Here is an 18,857-nt window from a genome sequence, read left to right as displayed (position 1 = left end):
CAGCACATAGCTCGCGTGCAGTTGAAGCAGTATTGAATAGCATATTTCATGACAGGTGGATTGGTCGTCGAAGCATCATACCATGGCCCACACATTCACCGCATCTGACGTCCCCGGTATTCTTTCTGTGGGGAAAGTTGAAGGATATTTGCTATCGTGATCTACTGACAACACCTGACAACATGCGTCAGCGCATTGTCAATGCATGTGCGAACATTACGGAAAGCGAACTACTCGCTATTGAGAGGAATGTCGTTACACGTATTGCCAAACGCATTGAGGTTGATGGACATCATTTTGAGCATTTATTGCATTAGTGGGGTATTTACAAGTAATCATGCTGTAACACCATGCGTACTCAGAAATGATAAGTTCACAAAGGTACATGTATCACATTGGAACAACCGAAATAAAATGTTCAAAAGTACCTACGTTCTGTATTTTAACTTAAAAAACCTAACTGTTACCAACTGTTCGTCTAAAATTGTGAGCCATATGTTTGTGACTATTACAGTGACATCTATCACAAAGTGAAAAAAGTGGTCCAACTAAAACATTCATATTTCTTTACGTACTACACGATGGTTCCTACTTTTAAAAAAAGTTGATATCCGTTTGACCTATGGCAGCGAAATCTAGCAGGCCAACCATAGCGCCATCTGATTTCCCCCATCAAGGTAAACAAGTTTCGTTCTTTGTCGTTTTGTCTTTTGACGCTTATCTCGTGAGATATTTGGCCCAGTCACCATCAATGGACCACCGTGTATATGTATGTTTCTTTGTTTGTGTGTGTGTGTGTGTGTGTGTGTGTGTGTGTGTGTGTGTTTTTTTTTTTTTGTTTTGCAGTTCGAGAAGTCATGATTCCACAGTGGGTAAGTCAATGACTGTATGACCGAACTGGTCATGAAACTGTGCACATTAATATGGGCATATTTTTACAGTAATCAATATGGAATACTATGACAGTGAGAATTGTTCATTTCTGTCATTGATTTTTGTCTGTGTATATAGTTATGTAGATAAGTGGAATACATAGACCCTGTTCTAAACTTCGATATGATGCTTTGTCACACCGACTGTACTGGAAAGTACTGAACTTTCTATATTAGGTACAAGTGTACATTGTGAATGTAAGTCAATCATTTATGAACATTTGTAGTGCACAAAGTCCAGTGAGCTACACCATGCAATCATAGCAGAGAACTGTTGTAAACAGACTGCTTGTGTCAATGGAATCATTAACGCATAGACAATTTAAAGCAATTCATTTTAATGTCAAGAGAATGCATTTAACTGTTCTATTTGTAATTGTACATGTGTTTATTCTTCTCTACTTAGTATAATTTGAGACTGATAATTTTTCACCATACATAGTTACTTAATATTCATAATTATTCATTTTTCTTTGTTTTATAGACGACTCATTATCATGGTACTGCATTCATTATTGGCCATGAATTATCTAGTCGATGTTTAACCATTGTTAGGTCAGGCATCTTTTTTATTGGGCTCTCGGTTTCATATCTTTCCACGAACCCAGTGATTTTTTTTTTCTGATTCACGTTCCGTTTAGCTTAGGAACATGCTGGGATTCATTGTCCTTAGGCGAAACAATGATGTCCTCAATATTTGTATGTGTGTTTAATTGATGGGAAAGCGTACTTTTATTTGTAAGTATCAGGCCAACATATTGAATACGTAGTCTGAAATGGCCATGCAGATAATAATTACAAAAAGCTTTGTACCGGAATAAGTCTTATAAAAGTCACAAATGTTACTTAAATCATTTGTTAACAAAAATTTATGATCCCTTGAGCAAAGAGGGATAATATTCGATCCCATGCGGGATTAAATGCTAAATAAATACCCCGTGTGACAATAAGTGCAAAATGAATGCGTCTGCATAAAAGTAAGTACGAAACAAAAGCTTATGTGAACTTGATGTTACTGTACAAGTGCTCATGTTTGCTGAAGCTCACATTGTAACGCGCTATGTGACTGATCTCCATGAGTCGTATTGGACGACGAAACTTTGAAAACATAAGAAGGCTCACAGTACAAGTATACTTACCTCAGCCAAACCGGAAGTGTGGTGTTGTCATTATGTTAATCCATGGACAGTCCCTGCCGGTAAAAATTCCCCAGGGATTGTGAACCACTGGCACTTCCAAACGCTTAAGCGAGCACGTTATTACAGAAGTTAAGGTCTAGCGACTGTTGGTCTAGCGACTATTACGGAGGTACACAACAACAATGATGGCAGTGTAATTATACCTAATCTTCGTCCCGTGTTACACTCTGTTCACGTACACGTTTGAATTAATGCTATAGGTCATCGACTGCAAGCAGGCTTGACAACAAAAAAGAAAGAGACAAAAGTCAACAATATGGACGGACTCCCCTAATCTTTTGTAAATATATAATCATTGTAATGTTATGAATATGTTTCAACTCATGATCGGCGTCATCTTTAATGCTGCTGTTAGGCATCTTAACATGGGCTTGAGAAGGCACTGATTGCGGAGGGTATGACAGCACACTGAATTGATGTCAACTGAGTCTATCAATACACCAGGTTTCACTAGGCATTGCTTGCACTTCAGTAGGCATGGAAAGGGGAGACTGGCAAACTTGTAGGTTTCTGTGTAATAGGCGGTGGTGGCCTCACTCATGGGAAAATTCCTGTAGTAGATGGTGTTAGAGCTGCACCATTTTTAGACTGAAGTCAGCCGATAGGTATCCCTGAGTAAAAGAAGTCTGTTTAACTAAGGAGCCGTCTTCAAAGAAGGTCAGATATTCAAACAGTGAAGGAATTATCATATTTCATCAAAATATGAGAGGTATTAGAGGAAAAGACAGTGAACTCCTTATAGATGTTTACTCTGACATTATTGGTATGTCACAGCACCACTGAAATAAAGTGACAATTCAGAGGATTCCTTTACCAGGATACAGATTAGCTGGCTATTTTTCAAGCAGTTCTTTGCATAATGGGGAGTGGCCATGTACATACAAAACAGTATTCCATTTGAGTCTTTAGATCTAGCAAAGCACTGAACTGAAAAGGTATTTGAATGTTGTGCTGGGACAGTTGAACTTAGTTAAACTAAACTTCTAATTGTTTTCGTTTATAAACCTTCTACCTTTGACTTTAGAGCGTTTCTGCTCACCCTAGAGATGGTTCTGGTTCGCTTTATAGGATGTACCAAAAATTGGTTGTGCGTGGTGAGTTCATTATTAATTTTATACGTGATTCTGAGAGAAAAAGGATGTTGGAAGATCTCAATTCGTATGATCTGATGGAGACACTATTTTTCCAAACGGAATGCAGGGGAACAGCAGCACAACTATATACAATATTTTTATTCATTCTTCATTACTAGATGGGCACTCTGTTAGTAAAACGATGAATGTCCTTTCAGACTATGGTGCACAATTTTTAACACTAAAAGTTTTTGTACTGAAACAAATGTTATACATCCACTAAAGCGCCAAAGAAACTAGTACAGGCGTGCGTATTCAATTACAGAGATATGTAAAGAGGCAGAATTGGCACTGCTGTCGGCAACGCCTATACAAGTATCTGGCGCAGTTGTTAGATCGGTTACTGCTCCTACAATGGCAGAGCATCAAGATTTAGGTGAGCTTGAACGTGGTGTTACAGTCGGTGCACGAATGATGGGACACAGCATCTCCGAAGTAGCAATGAAGTGGGAATTTTCCCATTCGATCATTTCACGAGTGTACCGTGAATATCAGGAATCTGGTAAAACAACAAATTTCCGACATCGCTGCGACCGGAAAAAGATCCTGAAAGAGCGGGACTAACAATGGCTGAAGAGAATCGTTAGACACGACAGAAGTGCAACCCTTCCACAAATTGCTACAGATTTCAATGCTGGGCCATCAACAAGTGTCATGGTGCGAACCATTCAACGAAACATCATCGATATGGGCTTTCGGGGCCAAAGGCCCACTTGTGTGCCATTTAAAACTGCACGACACAAAGCTTTCGCCTCGCATGAGCCCGTCAACACTGACATTGGACTGTTGATGACTGGAAATATGTTGCCTGGTCAGACGAGTCTCGTTTCAAATTGTATCGAGCGGATGGACGTGTATGGTTATGGAGACAACCTCATGAGTCCATGGACCCTGCATGTCAGCAGAGAACTGTTCAACTTGGTGGAGGCTCTCTAATGGTGTGGGGCGTATGCAGTTGGAGTGATATGGGACCCCTGATACATCTCAATACGACTCTGACAGGTGACACGTGCGTAAGCATCGTGTCTCATCACCTGCAGCCATTCACGTCCATTGTGCATTCCGATGGACTTGGACAATTCCAGCAGGACAATGCGATACCCCAAACATCCAGAATTGCCACAGAGTGGCTCCAGGAACACTCTTTAAACACTTCCGCTGGCCACCAAACTCCCCAGACGTGAACATTATTGAGCATATCTGTGATGTCTTGCAACATGCTGTTCAGAAGAGATCTCCATCCCCTCGTAATCTAACGGATGTATGGACAGCCCTGCTGGATTCGTTGTGTCAATTCCCTCCAGCACTACTTCAGAGATTAGTCGAGTCCATGCCACGTGGTATTGTGGCATGTTGCGGCACTTCTGCATGCTCGCGGGGGCCCTACATGACATTAGGCATGTGTACCAGTTTCCTTGGGTCTTTCGTGTATTTAGAAAAGCTAATGCAACGGCAATAGACAGTTTTGTAAAACTTATTGATGAACAGGAGTGGCAGGAAGTTTATATTGCAGATAAATGTAATGCTTTCTTTAATACACGTCTCATGCTCTTTAAAAGTTGCTTTGCATTAGGACTTTCTAAACAGTGCACTAGCAGTAAAAGGCAGCCTGGGTGGCTGACTACGGGGATAAGGATATCATGTAGAAGAAAGTGGGAACTATATCAAAATGTTAGAAGTAGTCACAATCGAGCTACACTAGCCCATTACAAACAGTACTGTAAGGTGCTTAAAAATGTTGTTAGGCAGACAAAGCGTACGTCGTACGCAAATAGAGTAGCTATTTCACAAGGTAAAATTATAAACATGCAGTCAGTCCTGAAGGAAGTGCCTGGTCAGCAGCACAAGGTCGAGGATATAAAATCAGTAGGTTTTAAGAACGTTTCTGTCAGTGGTAATCAGATACATGTACAGTATCTAATAGCCACTTTCTAAACATAGCTGGTGAATTAAATAAAATCTTAGTTTCTACAGAGAATCGATAACTCTCTTGTAAAATGCCTTTCTGTGAATGATATCTGTGATACTGACAAGAGGAAGACTGAGTCAATAATTAAATCATCGAAGGCTACAGACTCTCATGGATTTCATGGAGTATCTAACAGAATACTTAAGTGCTGTGCAGTCCGCCCCGATAGCTGAGTGATCAACGCGGCGGTCTGTTATGCCAAGGGGCGCGAGTTCGATTCCTGGCTGGGTCGGAGTTTATCTCCGCTCACGGACTGGGTGTTGTGTTGTCATCATCATCATCAGTGGAAGACAACAGGAAACCGTCACTGGAACCACATGCCTAGACGCTCATGCGGTGGCCTCGCTGACGAGGCTTCCCCCCACAACAAGACCTGCTGTAAGGCACATCACAAAGTTTTAAGTGCTGTGACGCTCATGTTAGCCCCCCCTGTACTTAGCCCTATATGTAATTTTTCCTTTGGGAATTGTCAGTTTCCTGAAAGATTAAAGTACTATGTAGTAAATCCGCATTACAAAAAGGGAGAGAGGGATAATGTAGACAATTTAAACCTACTTCTGTGTCATCAGTGTTTCCTAAAGTTATTGAAAGGGCTGTGTATGTAAGGATAATTCATCTTTTCATTTCACGTAATTTGCTTTCAAATGCACAGTTTTGTTTTAGAAATGGGCGAACAACAGAAAATGCTACATCCTCTTTTCTCTCGAAGTACGGGATGAATTAAACATAAGGTTTCGAACAGTAGGTTTTTTTTTTCGTTTAGCTAAGGCGTTTGATTCTGTTGATCGCAAAATATTGCTCCACGAGTTGGACCATTATGGAATACGGGGAGTAGCTCACAATTGGTTTCACCTCTTACTGTAAGAAAAGACAGCAAAATGTCATTCTACACAGAATTGGGAATGTCTATGACGTGAGGTCTTAGTGGGACACAGTTAAATGGGGTTTGAAACACCCCTGATTAAATTCCTTTACTGGGTTTTGTGTAATTTATCGAAGCCGCCAAACAGTTAATTATTATGATTATATGACCGTGTGCTTAATGGATGAAAGGCTATCGGTTTTTCTGCTGTGGTTTCGGGGGTATTTCAACCGAGTGCGGCTGTTTTGCAACTGAATAGTGGAATGATTGAAAGTCTGTCTATTATAAAGGACCACAAAGGTTGCGATGTACAAACTGATATATATTTCCTACTAACACACATATTCTGAGGCAGTTGCCACCTTCGCCTTACACGTCTAATTACGGTTACCTCTTTTTATTGATTGCTGATTTTCAGTACTTCATCACACGCAATGCTGATGGTTAACATTCACAACAATCCTCACTACAATCCACGGTTGTTGCTGGTCGATGCGGTTGACGCAAAACACGTAATTCGGCACTTGTCACTTTCTGTTCCATATCACTCGCGAATCGGTATTAGTGAGGGTCAACGCCACGACGATCAGGGGGACGTGCTCAGTCGTCATACTTCGGTGAATTTTACCGTTTACGACACACTCGACCACCATTCTTGCCCATCTTTCCAGCACCACCACTCGCTCGACACTCGTCTCACTGCCTTCTGCAGCGCTCGACAATCGACTCCTGTCTGCTATCGACCCGGGCGTCGGATACGAGCATCTATGTTCGTGGGATCACAGATCCCTTACATCCCTGCCCTAAAAACCTTGTTTGTAGCCACAGGCGAAAAAGAACAATAGGAAAAAATTGTAACATAGTTTATAAATGAAAATCAGGACCATAAGTTCTGCTTCACATGCTGAAAGTTACATCGTATCACAAATAATACCCTAATTACTCTGGTAGCAAACTGCCCCTACAGAAACATCTTACACTATCAGTCTAGCTCTATTAAGGTAGCATGATAAATATTTTTATAAACTTATCTTACATTCGATTAGCAAAAATCACATTCAAAATTTTGTATGAGGTGTTAACTACATATTTGGTTCAAATGGCTCTGTGCACTACGCAACTCAACTTCTGAGGTCGTCAGTCGCCTAGAACGTAGAACTAATTAAACCTAACTAACCTAAGGACATCACACACATCCATGCCCGAGGCAGGATTCGAACCTGCGACCGTAGCGGTCACGCAGTTCCAGACTGAAGCGCCTTTAACCGCATGGCCACACCGGCCGGCAAACTACATATTTGTTACTGGTTAATCTTTTACAGTTTGCTACAGCAAAAACAGAAAAAAATAGTTGAATGCCAGCTACCCCTTTGGTATGCCGTCCTTTTAGCGGGGCTCCTGCTGTCCAAAATACTATCACACTAACTTATAACTCACTTGGCCAACACACATGAAAGTTAAGGAAAAAATTGACAACTTATTCATTTGAGTCTTTAACACAAGCAAAATTAAATATGAGACAAAATATAATATTTATACCTTGACTTACGCAATTATTTTACAATTCCTCATTCCTCTACAGATTGATTCAATAATCTTAAATGCTCCATTATTCCACTAAATATGTCTTACATAACTATTTTCATCGCCATAACTAATGTGGTCACCCAATGAAAATTTTAAATTACTGATCATTTCATTTTGCCAAACATTTACTGCCATCGCTAACGCTCAGATAAAAAATATAATATTTCCTATTATACTGACATTATTCCAAATCTGCTATATGGATATTTATTATTCATTACACAGTGCCAGAATTCTGCTTCTAAAGCTTGACCTAAGTATAACCATAATTCACTCTGATAGCTAATTGGATACATGAATTACTCATTACTCATAAGTTACACTTTCTGTTTTATCAGCATACCTCAGATCAACATGTATACCTACAAACAACTTGCAGACAGATATTGCTCATGTGCTAAATGACATACTTCAATACTTCAAACATCTCATACTCCATACTCTTCATTACACACAACTCCGTCAACTTAACAACAACTTCAACTGCAAATAAATATACATCTTCATACTACATCAACCCTCCATATTCACTGCAATAACTACATAAAAATACTACTCCAGGCTCCTTGGCCTCTCCGTTCATCATATTTCACATCATTTATTCGAACAACTATCTTCTCTTGTATTTGTTTCTTTATATGCCATCCTAATTACAAGCTGATACATTACTTCAATTTTCTTACAACATTTTGACCTTTTAATGCCTCACAAAACAACTCTATAAGATTACATAAACTCTTGTTTGACCAATTAGCTTCCCGCCACAGTTTATAAACATTAGCTTTCTGATCTAGTTCTCATTTTATTACTTCTGGCACTAATAATTTTGCAATGTACTGACACTAAGCTGATTTTTAACTTATTGATTCTTTGACATCTCATACTCTACATCAACAGTAACTACTTATACTTATTTTAAGTCAACTATAAATTTGCTACATCATTACTGACTGAATTATTTGGACGACCACTACCTATTCTAACTAGCACACACTAACTTTCTTAACATAAGGATAGAGAAAGATGGTAGAGGAGTGAAACTTGAAACAAGAAATAAAGTCTCACCCAGCTGGGAGTGTACCAGTCGCCACTTGGTTTACCAGCAAAAGAGCTGCTGGCTCCCTACACCACTCTTATTTCTTCAATTCGTACCTCATGATCCCTTCGTCTATCTTCTCCCCTCTCATAATTCCTATCATCATCATCTCTCTAATGACTGTGGTAAAACTGTCGACCTTTGCCATGGTTCCTATGTCCATTATCCCCACCTCTACCTCTGTAATTCGGTGGGCCATTAAACTGACTTTGACGGCAGTTATTTCCACCTTGGTCCTGACCACGCATCTGGTCATTTTCCTGTGCGTGAATAGTTTCTAACTGCTCCAATACTTCCATTAAGGTATCTTTATCTTCAATCAGGCTTCCGGATAAGTTTTCATGCATCCTGCGACTTAACCTCCTTTTAATTGCTGATATCATTATGTCGTCATTCAATGGCTGCTCCAATGTTTCATCCAACTCCCATAGATGCTCAGCAAATTGTCTCAAGGTACCTCTCCAGGTATTAAGGGACTTGCGATGCAGTAAATCGTCAAGTGTTGCACACTGGAGACTTTTCGACCAGTATTTCTTCAAAAATTCTTCCTCAAATTGACTGTAGCTGATAACTTCTTCTTTCTTCCTAACTCCCCAGGTGAAAACTTCACCTCCCATTCTGTCTATTACGAACTGAATTTTATCTGCATCTCGTAAGTGTGCTGGGAAAACTCCTCGTAACCATTTAGTAAATATCATTGGATGCAATGCCCCTTTGGGTTTATATTTTTGTCCGATGTGGGTCTGGGTATACCTATTATCAGCATTTACTAGTGTAATGAACTTGCCCTCCACTACTGTTAAGGTGGTACTATTTATCTACCTATCAATCTCTTCGGTTTTAGTTTCTAGCTGTTGGACTCCCTCCTGCAGCTGTTTGATCTCATTTGTGACTATATGTTCCACAGCCTCCTCCAATTTCACTTGCCTATTTCCCAATTTACCAATATTGACTTGGCACTGCTGCTGTATTTGTACCACGTCTTTAATCCACTGATGTTGTTGTGTCTCAATTTTCTGCATTCTCCCTTCCAGTTCAGTTTTGACAAGCTCAACATCTCCCTCAGCTTTCCGAATTATCTCTGCCTTCATATCGTTCATCTCTTCTCGGATTTGATCTACCTTTACCTGAAGCTTGTCATCTCTCTCCTTAAGAGTCATTCTCATCTGTTCCTGGAATTCCTGCAGTCCTTTCCTTAAGCTTTCTTGGTTTTCTTGGAACATCTCTGCTATACTTTTCTTGATTTCTTTGTTTTCTTTCCTGATTTCTTGGAGCATCTTAAATATTGTTAACTGTGATTCTCCATCCTCTATACTAAATTCTTTTCCAATAGGTTTTACTGGTGTCTCAGGGTAACCGGTTGAATGACCCAATGGGCTGTCCATTGACATTCCACTACTACCAATTCCTGACTCATCCTTGTCCTCCTGCCCTATCTCCATTTTTTACTACCTCCTCCACAACCTTTTCTTTCAGTTCAGGATCCATTCCATTCACTATGCACAGACAAGAAAAAAATACGTAAAAAATAACCTCCTAGTAACCCAAACACTCACTAATTAGCTAATAACGAAATAATCCTTCACTGCATTAAGTTGACCCAGACTGGCAAAATAGACCTCTCCATTGAACACCATAAATTACATAAATCTACCCAGATCAAACATCAATGACTGCATTTATACACAAACTCTCAAAGTAATATACACACAACTTAGAAAACATATAAATATGTAGTTTATAATAAATAATGCAAATGAGGCACTATTCTGTGCTTTACAGCATGAAAACACGTGCGTATTAGCATACCATGCTTCAGAGCAAATTCGCAAAGAAATGTTTAAAAAAAATTAATTTGAAGTTCCTTCCGTGCTCTGAAGATAGTACAATATGGTTTACTATCGCGTCAATAAATCGTCTTCACTCACCCCTCGACGCCCGTCGAAGTCGCGATGTTTTGACGTTTGAAGTCGCGCTGCTAGTCGTGTTGGCGTTGGCTCCTCCGGCGCGGCGGCTGTCAGGCGATGCGTTGCTGTAGCTGATGTGTAGTGCCGTGTGCAAAGCGAAGCTCGCGGCGAATCACGCTGACGCAGTCTCGTAGTTCGGTGGTTGGCGACGGGATGGAGCTGCGGTCACGTATTTCGTTGATCGGTGGGTAAGTACCGCAGACGTTGTATACTTCGGGGATTCGCCACTAGATGTCGAATTCCGGGTCGTCGTTGTTTCTACTTCAGCCACTTGGCTCCGCTGTCGTCACCGGTCAGTGTGGTACATCTCCACTATCCAAATCCTTGCTGTCACGGCGTGTGGAACTTCTCCACTGCTTCAGATCTTTGGCTAGCCGCTCACAGTCTGGGTGATGTCATCCAACAATTACGCTACAGTCAACACTCGCAAATGCAGTAACAGTTTATGGGTCCACATCAAATTGAGCGATTTACACCGTTCAAATAATAATTTCGGATACAAAGTAATTTGAAAACATGCTCCTGATACTTTCGTAACGGAATTATTGGTTGGTTCACTCGCGATTATGCACAAACGTGCCTTTTATTAGAATATGAATTTTACAGTAATTCACGTGGGTTTTCGTGTCCATACTTCAATACATTGTTTATTAACACTGCTTTCGTCACTTAAACTCGTAAAAACAAATTGTTTACTGTTTTCAGTCACTTTTGCACTGTATTGTCTAAATAATGTGCTTCATTCCCGCGCTTTCTAATTTCACCAAAAATATGTTATATTACACTGTTTCTACTTGAAATACTCTAATTTCAGTCACGGTAACGACAATACCGAATTATTTTTGCACTAAAATCGTCCGATAAATGCCAATGTCTTTCCACTGAAACCAAAAATGGTGCTTAATAAATCATTGTTCGGATGCGAAGATTGCAACTGTCCTTTTCACGGGAGCCAAGATGAAACACCCCCCGATTAAATTCCTTGACTGGGTTTTGTGTAATTTATCGAAGCCGCCAAACAGTTAGTTATTATGATTATATGACCGTGTGCTTAATGGATGAAAGGCTATCGGTTTTTCTGCTGTGGTTTCAGGGGTATTTCAACCGAGTACGGCTGTTTTGCAACCAAATAGCGGAATTATTGAAAGTCTGTCTATTATTAAGGACCACAAAGGTTGATTATGTTCGTTGGATCACAGATCCCTTACAGGGTGTCCCAGGGATCACTACTGGAGCCATTCCTGTTCTTATTTATCTAAATGATATGCCTTCCGGTATTACAGGTGATTCCAAAGTATTTCTGTTTGCTGGTTTTAATAAGTGGTGTAAGTTCACAAACCTCTTGTTGACCCTTGTTCATAAGTCTAGGTATTCTAACATTGGTCTTTCAATACATATATGTTTTATTGTCGTTTCTTATTAACAATATCAGCATATTCCCAAGAATTAGCTCAGTGTTGGATAGACCATCAGAGACAGAGAACCTCGTGTTCCTGCTGCTAATAAGGCAAGTACACCATTCGTTTGTTACATGTTTTTATGAGCTTCCAACAGGAGTGACTGCAGCAATGGATAGGAACTGTGATTGCTGTGTATATATGGGAGCTGAATTGCCGATCCTTCACTCAAAGCCCCAGGCTGTGTTGGCTTCTGTCACACAGCTTGAGGCTGCTGCAAAGGGGCATCAATTCCGGGGGTCGCACGCGGGGATGAAAGGGACGACGAGCACGTCTCACACGGCCCCCGATCGGTCCACTGTTGTGGCCACCGTGGGTACTGCCCTCACTGAGGTTGACGCCTCATCCGTGGTCGAGTGGGAGATCATTCCAAAGTCTGGCAGGCAGCGAAAACCTTTCTGGGGGGCTGTTCGTAGGGCCTCCCCAGTTCGTTTCACAAACAGGTTTTGGGTGTTATCAGTGGCTGATGATGTCTCAACTGGATGCAGTCATCCACCCAGTTCCAGAGAAAGCCTCTCAGCCCGCAACGTCTGGGCATTCACAGAGGGTGTATTTACTGGTAGCTGGGAGCTCCACGCTAGGTGCATAATGGGGCACTTTACGAACATGGCTGCCAAGGCGGGGAAGGATGTCAGTGTGCATCCCAGGCGGAGTCATTCCGGATGTGGAAAGGGTGCTTCCAGATGCCATGAAGAGTACAGGCTGCGGCCATCTGCAGTTGGTGGCTCAAGCTGGTATCAATGACGTTTGTCACTTTGGATTGGAGGAGATTCCCTCTGGTTTCAGGCGGCTAGCGGAAATGGTAAAGACTGCCAGTCTTGCTTGCGATATTAAGGTGGAACTCACCATCTGCAGCATCGTCGATAGAACCGACTGTGGTCCTTTGCTGTAGAGCCGAGTGTAGGGTCTGAATCAGAGGTTCAAGCGGCTCTGTGACTGTGTAGGCTGAAGATTCCTTGACTTGCACCATCGGGTGGTAGGTTTACAGGTTCCTCTTAATAGGTCAGGAGTCGACTTCACACAGGAAGTGGCTACACGGGTAGCGGGGACTGTGTGGAAGGGAGTGTGTGACTTTTTAGGTTGGAGGATCTCAGGGAAAGGGCGTCCGTCTAAAAGGGAACGGGTAAAACATGTAAGTTAGTTGTAGAAACGATCGGTATTGTAGTTGTAAACTGTCGTAGCTGTGTTAGGAAAGAACCAGAGCTCCACGCCATAATAGAAAGCGCTGAAGCTCAAATACTTATAGGGACAGAAAGCTGGCTAAAGCGGAAATAAGTTCAGCCGAAATTTCTTCAAACGATCTAACAGCGTTCAGAAAGGATAGATTAAATACAGTTGGTGGTAGACTATTTATTGCTGTCAGAGGTAGTTTGCTTTGTAGTGAAACTGAAGTAGATAGCTCCTGCAAAATAGTATGGGTAGAGGTTATACTCAGAAGATATAGTTGCTGAACAGTTCAAAGAAAACTTGAGTCTCATTTCAAATAGGTACCCCACTCATACAGTTATAGTCAATCTACCCTCGATATGCTGGAAAAATTATACATTTAAAGCCGGAGGCAGGCGTGAAATGTCATCCGAAATTGTACTGAATGCTTTCTCAAAAAATTATTTTGAACAATTAGTTCATGAGCCCACTCGAAGCGCAAATGGTTGCGAAAGCATACTTGACCTCTTAGCAACAAATAATCCTGGACAAATAGTGAGTATTGTGACGAATACAGAGATCAGCGACAACAAGGCTGTTGCTGCTAGGCTGTATGCTTAACTCCGACAACCATCAAAAGGGAACGCAAAGTATATCTATTTAAAAAAAAGCTGATAAAAATTCTCTTAGCCCCGTTTTAAGAGACAATCTTCACTCCTCCCGATCTCGTCATGTAAGCGTAGGAAGGTTGTGGAATGATTTTAAAGAGATAGTATCGACAGTAATTGAGAGATATATACTACATAAATTAATAAGTGATGATACTGAACCCCCATGGTACACAAAACAGGTCAGATCGCTGTTGCAGAAGCAGCGAAAAAGCATGCCAAATTTAAAAGAAGGGAAAATCACCGAGAGTGGAAAAGTTTTACAGAAGTTCGAAATATAACGTGTATTTCAAAGTGAGATGTTTTTAATAATTTCCATAACGAAACTCTGTCTCGAAATCTGGCAGAAAACACAAAAAGATTCTGGTCATACACAAAGCGCACCAGTGGCAAGACGCAATCAATACCTTTACTGCACGATAACAACGGTGAAGTCACTGATGTTAGTACTACTAAAGCAGAGTTATTAAACACGGTTTTCCGAAACTCCGTCACCAAGGAAGACGAAGTAAATATTCCTGAATTCTAATCAAGAACAACTGCCAAGATGAGAAACATAGAAGTAGATATCCTCGGAATAACGAAGCAGATTGTATACCAATCAGGTTCGTCTCAGAGTATGTTGATACAATAGCTCCATATTTAGCAATTATATACAACCGCTCGCTCACAGAAATATCCGTACCTAAAGACTGGAAAATTGCTCGTCACACCAATACCCAAAAAGGGAAGCAGGAGTAATCCGTTGAATTACAGGCCCATACCACTAATGTAGATTTGCGGTAGGGTTTTGGAACATATGCTGTGTCTTCAAAAGGTTGGAGCCGGATAGTTCAATGACCAAACGATTCGTGCTTCGTTTGTGCTCTTTCGTTAATCATTCTCTTAATAAGAAAAAAACCTGTCTTCGTCAATATCGAAGTGCGGTTGTCTAAATTCCTACATTTCTTACAGTGTAAGAATTTGGTTGAACTTTCGCTGTCAGAGTCACTGAACAATGACGGCAGTCAACCAAAACGCTTTGGTGCGAGACATAATCAATTTTGTGATTCTTGAGTTTCTCCCGGCGTATTTGATAATCAAAATATCCACGGGTATGCTGCCGGTCTATAGTGTCCAACGGGCACAATATTTCGGCGATCAAACATGTCGCCATCATCAGGTGAACTGACGGACTGAGCTCCTGTGAACGTGCCGGCACGGAGATCCGTACGTTATGGCTGCTCAGAGGGAACTGGGTTCGGTCGCGGCGGCGGCCGATTTAAATACCCTCCGCCCGCGGCGCGCTCCCTCCGCCGTCCGCGCCCAGCGCCACGGTTGCGCGGTGGAACAGATTGCGACGGCGTCTGAGATGACGTCGGTGTGATGGCTCTGTCCGCCGTGGTCGTCACAACTATACGTCTGCTCGATTTACTCTTGATTAACCCGATCGCTGGTTCCCAAGCCTTGCTAAGATTATAGCCACAGTCCCGGTTTATGAGGTCGTCATTGGTGCGAATTTCGATGGCCTCTCTAACAACGCTGTCCCAGTATCTCGACGTCTGTACCAGAATCCTCGTGCGGTCATACTCCATGGCGTGATTTTCCGACAAACAATGTTCAGCGACCGCCGACTTGCTCGGATACATCAGTCGAGTGTGCCTCTGATGTTCACGGCATCGATCCTCGACGGTACGCATCGTCTGACCAATATACGACTTGCCACATTGACACGGAATCTGGTACACGCCGGCCTTCCTCAAACCGAGGTCATCTTTGGCGCTCCCCACTAGTGCACGAGTTTTATTTGGAGGACAAAACACAGTTCCGACCCGGTGTTTCTTCAGAATGCGGGCGATTTTCCCCGAGAGTGCGCCTGTGTATGGAATAAATGCAGTGCCTACCTCCTCCCTCGTGACTTCATCCATCTCAACAGGTTGTGCTGCAGTGGTTGGGCGGAGAGCACGTTGAATCTGCCACTCTGAGTACCCATTTTTTCGAAATACAGTTCTCAGATGTTCCAATTCCTGGGGTAGACTCTCTGCGTCAGAGATAGTGCGCGCCCTATGTACTAGAGTTTTAAGTACCCCATTCCTCTGTGAAGGGTGGTGGCAGCTGTCTGCATGCAAATACAGATCAGTGTGCGTAGCCTTCCGATACACCCCATGACCTAGGGTGCCGTCAGCCCTTCTCTTGACCAAGACGTCAAGGAAAGGTAATTTACCCTCCGTTTCAGTCTCCATAGTGAATTTGATGTTGGGGTGTATGGAGTTTAGATGTGTAAGGAAGTCAAGGAGTTTATCCATACCATGTGGCCAGATGACGAACGTGTCGTCCACGTAACGGAAAAAGCAAGTAGGTTTCCATACGGATGACGACAGGGCTTCCTCCTCGAAGTTCTCCATGTACAAATTCGCTACCACCGGTGAGAGTGGGCTACCCATGGCGACTCCCTCCGTTTGCTCGTAGTATTCTCCATTAAAAAGAAAATACGTGGAAGTCAAGACATGCCTAAAAAGTTCAGTGGTCTTCTCATCAAACTTCTGACTAATCAATTCTGGTGACTCTCGCAGGGGTACCCTCGTAAACAAGGAAACGACATCAAAACTCACCATGATATCTGACTCATCCAACCTGAAGCTATCAAGGCGTTTAACAAAATCCACGGAATTACGGATGTGATGAGGGCATTTACCCACATAAGGACTTAATATTCCCGTCAGGTATTTGGCCAACAAATATGTAGGTGCCCTGATGTTGCTGACAATGGGGCGTAATGGTACCCCCTCTTTGTGAACCTTCGGGAGTCCATATAGTCTAGGCGGTACCGGACCTTGGGGTAACAATTTCTTAGCGTCACCCTCCGGTAAATCTGCGTCTTTGAGAAGCGCCCTCGTCTTGTTCTCCACCTTCTTTGTAGGGTCAACGCTGATCTTCCGGTAGGAATCGTCATTTAGCAGGCTCTGCATCTTATCAGTGTAGTCCTTATGGGAGACAACAACTGTAGCATTGCCTTTGTCAGCCGGTAAGACAACAATTTCAGAGCGCTCCCTCAGATCACGAATGGCCGCCCTCTCTTTACTGCTGATATTTGACTTCATCGGCTTGGATTTCGTCAACGCACGACAAGTTTCACGACGTATTTCCTCGGCTGATTCTGGCGGAAGTCGAGCTGCAACCTGTTCAACAGCACTAACAATTTCTGCGACCGGAGTGAACTTGGGGGTGGGAGCGAAGTTGAGACCTCTCTGCAAAACCGAGACCGCATCATCACTCAACACCATGCCACTCAAATTGATGACAGTCTTGCACGGAACCTGCAGGGGTGGTTTGTCAAGGAGACGTGAGAACTTAGCTGTTTGACGTCCTGTAGCCTTCTTATGGGCGGAATCAGCTGACACCCAGGTGACACCATCAATCCAATCCCAGGAACAAGAAGTGAACTTACTAGCCAGTTGCAAATGTAGTTTGAGTAATTCCTGTGAGATAAACTCAAGGCTCCGGCGGGTGAATTGCACTCTCTCGCGTACCAATGCGAGGCTGGCTCGTTTCTTGATTCTTTTAGCTGCTGCAGAATCGATGTGATGCATAACCTTAGCAAAATTTGGAACAACATTCTCGGAACGACATCTCTTTAGAAAGGCAAGAGTACTTAGCAAACGACATCTACGGTGGCGCAACTTTTCAAATTTCTTCATGCTGCGATACATCTCCTCCCCGTAAAGGTGTATGATGTGATTCTTGAGTTTCTCCCGGCGTATTTGATAATCAAAATATCCACGGGTATGCTGCCGGTCTATAGTGTCCAACGGGCACAATATTTCGGCGATCAAACATGTCGCCATCATCAGGTGAACTGACGGACTGAGCTCCTGTGAACGTGCCGGCACGGAGATCCGTACGCTATGGCTGCTCAGAGGGAACTGGGTTCGGTCGCGGCGGCGGCCGATTTAAATACCCTCCGCCCGCGGCGCGCTCCCTCCGCCGTCGGCGCCCAGCGCCACGGTTGCGCGGTGGAACAGATTGCGACGGCGTCTGAGATGACGTCGGTGTGATGGCTCTGTCCGCCGTGGTCGTCACAACTATACGTCTGCTCGATTTACTCTTGATTAACCCGATCGCTGGTTCCCAGGCCTTGCTAAGATTATAGCCACAGTCCCGGTTTATGAGGTCGTCATTGGTGCGAATTTCGATGGCCTCTCTAACAACGCTGTCCCAGTATCTCGACGTCTGTACCAGAATCCTCGTGCGGTCATACTCCATGGCGTGATTTTCCGACAAACAATGTTCAGCGACCGCCGACTTGCTCGGATACATCAGTCGAGTGTGCCTCTGGTGTTCACGGCATCGATCCTCGACGGTACGCATCGTCTGACCAATATACGACTTGCCACATTGACACGGAATCTGGTACACGCCGGCCTTCCTCAAACCGAGGTCATCTTTGGCGCTCCCCACTAGTGCACGAGTTTTATTTGGAGGACAAAACACAGTTCCGACCCGGTGTTTCTTCAGAATGCGGGCGATTTTCCCCGAGAGTGCGCCTGTGTATGGAATAAATGCAGTGCCTACCTCCTCCCTCGTGACTTCATCCATCTCAACAGGTTGTGCTGCAGTGGTTGGGCGGAGAGCACGTTGAATCTGCCACTCTGAGTACCCATTTTTTCGAAATACAGTTCTCAGATGTTCCAATTCCTGGGGTAGACTCTCTGCGTCAGAGATAGTGCGCGCCCTATGTACTAGAGTTTTAAGTACCCCATTCCTCTGTGAAGGGTGGTGGCAGCTGTCTGCATGCAAATACAGATCAGCGTGCGTAGCCTTCCGATACACCCCATGACCTAGGGTGCCGTCAGCTCTTCTCT

This window comes from Schistocerca cancellata, chromosome 1 (genome assembly GCF_023864275.1).
Source record: "Schistocerca cancellata isolate TAMUIC-IGC-003103 chromosome 1, iqSchCanc2.1, whole genome shotgun sequence".
NCBI lineage: Eukaryota > Metazoa > Arthropoda > Insecta > Orthoptera > Acrididae > Schistocerca > Schistocerca cancellata.
The sequence above is the reverse complement of the archived record's forward strand: the minus strand, read 5'-3'. Positions refer to the sequence as shown.